The following is a 5000-nucleotide window of genomic DNA, read 5'->3' as shown; positions in this document are numbered from 1 at the left end:
TATGTCCACATGCACCATTAATGTGTTTGAAAGGCCCAAACAACATACGTCTGGCACAAATAGGTACCCCCCCCCCCACAGCCAAATACATCTGGCCTGCAATACACTACTAACTTTTGCAGATCCCATAACCAGGACCTTACATGACAAGGGCACTACATGTTAACAGTACTCCATCCCACCTGTATGATGTCAGGCTGGCATCAGTAACATATCATGTAGTACAGTCAAGTGAAGTGTCATGCTTGGGGGACCCCCCTGGGCAGGCTCAGTATGTAGCTGGGATCCTTCATATGATCCAACAGGCCTACACCTGACAATGGATTCACCACTGTTGCCAAGGACAAGCATAAAGCAGTGTATAGCTAAATCAGGGATCTCAGTGGCAATACTCCCATCTGTTCTGAGATACAGCACAATGGCAGTATTAGATAGAAGCAAGAGATAATGCTGACATCCAGGCAGATGGGTTCATTGCACACATGACCCCCCTCTCACCCACTAAATGGCCCATCTGTACACCAGACTGATGCAAGATTACGGTAATTATGGATGCACAGGTAAGAATTGCACTCTCCAAAGCCAGTAACACATCATCCATGGGACCAGAAACCAACACAGGCTGCGTTCTACACATACTATGGAACAAACCGGCACCCTGCCTAAGCACTGTGTGCAATCATAGACTCAACTCAGGGTTTCTGCCTACTGAATGGCACACAGCAACAGTCATCTCACTCCACAAAGGGTGTTCCACCATGTCAGCTGGGAACTACCACCCAGTAGCCTGATAAGCCTGATCTGCAAGGACATGGAACATATCAACACTGAACCCATGCCCAATGTCACTGGTAATCTTAAAACCCTGGACCCCACCAATGTTGGGTTTGTCAAAGGCAGAGAATGCCACCTAAACCTGGTATACCTCCTTGAAGCAGTCATGACAGGTGTAGATGAGGGTTAGGAGGTTCACACAGCCTATGTAGATCATAGCAGGTTTTCTACACCATCCCACATGTAGGAATGTGTGTAGATGTTAAGGGATCTACCTCCGTTCACAGAATATGTTTCTCCCAGGACTGCTTGGCAAATGCCAACATTCCACAGGTGCCATCCCATGGACATACAGTCCTTCACAGGTCGTAGATGTGTTAATGCCCTCCTCCACACTGTAGAGGTGTGCAGTAATACTGGGGTTGCTATAACTCACTGGGTGTGGCTGTTGTGGATACATCCACCATCATTACAGTTACTGTTGTGTCTATCCCCCCACATAGCTGTCTGAAATACTGTACAGTGTATGTTATCAGGTTGAGTAGTTGTTGTTTACACCATTCGCAGTAGTAGAGCACCTCACACCCTCCTAAGGGTAGGGCTACGCCACCAGCAGTGGCACACCCATTTTTACTGAGGTGAGGATCACAGTAAAGTGGGGAAAGGGACATACACCCTGCTGTTAGCATTTTCAATGTCATTCAAATAGCAGACCACATATATACCAATGTGTGGTTGTGCCTATCCTGTCTTGGTGGGATTACATGGGCAACAGATGTGTCACCTGCACAGGGACATACCTCCATGTGTACAGTCTTGTATCTGTACTGCATCCAAACTAAAGGCTCTGTGTTTTGTACCCAGCCATGTCATGTGTACCACCTACTACACTTACCGGTATCCACTGTAGAAGGCCTGCTGACACCACTACACCCATCAGCCATGTGGCACATGGACAACCACAACACAATCAGAATAGATAATAGTGAAAACAATGCAACATTGTTAATAACAGCTATAATGCATCATGGCTGCACAGCTACACATTCCAGGATGTTAGCATTTCACTTTACTGCTGACATCATGCTACACAGCATTCCATTGCTACACTGCTGTACAGTCACCCTGTGCATCAGAACCATGTTAGCCTGTCCCTGCATCGATGTTAAAGATGACAGGATGTGGCACAGATATCATTATATGCACAGAGTGTGTTGTTGGTTTGCCAGAGGCCTTGGCTGAGCCATACAATTGACAACATGTGTTTGTGTGTGTGAGGGGGCTGAGTAGTGTTATGGGCCAATTGTGATGTCATGTGCACAGGTATATGGTTGCCCTAGGTCTGTTGTTGATGTGTGTGTGTCTGCATGCACACAGTTCCACCATGTGGCTGCCCTATATGGGGATTTGTGAGACAGCTGCAGACTTCAACTGGCAGGGTTTGCAGTTCACCATCTCCTGCCATGGACACGGGATCTGTGACTGGCAGGGGTGCCACAGGCACTATCAGATACAAAGCCAGATAGGGTGCTGTCCCCGAGGTTGACAAATATCCACTGGATCCAGGTCCCTCCTGGGACTGGCCAGAGCCACGTGCACATAGCCTGCTACAATGGTCTGTGGACAGCACTCCCCCACAGTGCTGGGGCTGGCACTTCCACTACATGAGTGGCTGTGACTGGTGGGACATCCACGGCGACCTCCAGCTGCTGATGTTGCTGGCATACGTCCATGTGGCCATCACAACCCTCCTGCCCTATCCTGTTGCATGGACATGACATTGTTGATGAGATCCAATGTGTCATCCCAACATCTAGCCATGACCTCGGTGAAATTACAAATGACACCTGCTAGGTCACAGATGCTGTCATTTACATAGGTGTGATAAGCCCTCTCTAGTGTACTGTTCCATTTGTGCCTGTGCCTCCATGACAGCCTGGAACATGCGTGTGGTAGATATACATGTGGCACGTCTGCCAGGGGCATGATGACCAGCAGTGTTCTGACGAGCACCCCTGAACATCTGCCTATGTGGTACCCCACTGGACATCTGACTATGGCTGCTGTGTCCTGACACACTGCCATGGATACCACACTGTCCTGGCCAATGCCAACCATAGACTGCCCGTCAGCTAAGGCCAATGGTGATGAGGTATGTAGAGGCAGTGTGACTGTGTGCGTGGATGGGGTGGATACTTGTGGGATGTCAATTGGTGGCCCAGCGTCAGCCCCTGACAACCCCGCCTGTGCCTCAACACACCTATCCTCATGGTCACTGTCTGTATCAGTGACATCAGATTCCCTGTGGGAGGGACCCAGCCCCACCTCACCACCTGTGAGGGGAAAACAGGAAACAGACTGTAAGACCTGTACATCACCGCTTAACAGTACATACACACACACACACACACACACACACACACACACACACACACACACACACACACACACACACACACACACAAACACGCATGCACACACGCGCACACATGCACAGACATGCACACACCCTGGAATTGCAACACAATAATGGACTTTACCTGTGTATAGACAAAGTCCCTACTTAGTTGTCTGTACTCCCCCATCCAGCATCAGACTTGAATAATTACAATAACTGATGCCAATCACACAGGTCTAATTCATCTAATAGCTCAGACATGTGATCACAACACATGAACTGTTACTCCATTACCTCTTTCCCTTGTTTGGGGTCTGTTTTGTCCAGTACACCCTATTGTCATCAGGATAACACCCTGGTGTGGTCCACATGTGTTGAGAATGGCTGTCATTTGTTATTGGCTACTGCAGTCAGTCAATGATGTCATATACAGGGGTGGCATATTTAACTGTTGTTCAATAGCTGCATGATCTGTTGCACTAACTACTGTCTATGTGGAGTACATTACAATATGGAAACACTCTGGTGTAGTCTAATGATTCCCCACTGCATCCATACTGCTGCATACATGGGTTTACCTTCACATTTCTGCTGTTTACAGTTAAACCAGTATCCCTGATGTGTAGTATTACCTCCCTATGCATCTTGTCATCTGTGGACACTCACATACTATCGGCTGTCCTGCAATCACAGTTCAGACATGTATTCCTGGTGTCTAATATGTCTGTCCATGTCCATCTACTGCATGACTCCTAAGTGAAGCTGGCAGGTATGAACGACACCACACACACACACACACACACACACACACACACACACACACACACACACACACACACACACACACACACACACACACACACACACACACACGTGCAGACATGGACGCACACACATACACACACAGACATACACACACGCAGTCGACATACATGACAACCCATACACTCCACCAGAAAGCACCTGCAGACAACTCCAGCACCCCACTAACACACACAATAGCAGGTGATGGTGCACTACATTATAACACACAGACCTGTAAGTACACACATGTCAGCATGCAGGACATGTGGTGCTCAATAGCATGCAGTGCAACTGTAGTCAATCCCTGTTACCAACATTATACATGGCTGTGATGCATGGCTTCTGTTAGTGGGTGATGGCCCTCCCTCTGGAACACACTGCACCCATGTCCACAGCATTGCTGTGCATCTGTTCAGCACCTTGGCATGTACTGTGCACCATACCTCACAGGTGTACACACCATTGCAGCATGTGTATCTGTGTGTCATGTATGTTTCCTCTGCTGCTCACAGCCTCTGTGTGTTTGTGGATTATATGTGAACACATGTGGTTTGTGAATGCCTGATGTATATTCACAGATGTCATCGTCAGTGGTGCATGTATGAGTGATAGAATACCATTAGACTGACAACAGACACACTTTACTGTACATATGGTGAGTGTACAGACCATTATTGACATGGCACCCTCTTCCCTGACATGCCATGGCACAACACTACTACATATGTCAACACTACACATACCTGATATGTGACATATGACCTAGGCAGTCAATTGCATTATGAGCCATATGTGTCAGTTGTGCAGATGCATACCATTTGTGGGTGCATATGTGTGCACACACATATCATGATGGTGTGCAGCAACAACTGCTATGTGTACTACTGTGGTCACAATACCTGGCAGGGGTATAGTAGCATGGGCCATCATCATGAGCCAGTAGTTGGTCAGTCAGCCCTGCAAATGTTCCCCAAACCTGCATGTTTGCATGCTAAACATGTGCACAGCCCTTGGAGGTCACACA

The sequence above is a fragment of the Protopterus annectens genome, chromosome 1.part2 (genome assembly GCF_019279795.1).
Source record: "Protopterus annectens isolate FY-2018-M chromosome 1.part2, PAN1.0, whole genome shotgun sequence".
Classification (NCBI taxonomy): Eukaryota; Metazoa; Chordata; order Ceratodontiformes; family Protopteridae; genus Protopterus; species Protopterus annectens.
The sequence above is the reverse complement of the archived record's forward strand: the minus strand, read 5'-3'. Positions refer to the sequence as shown.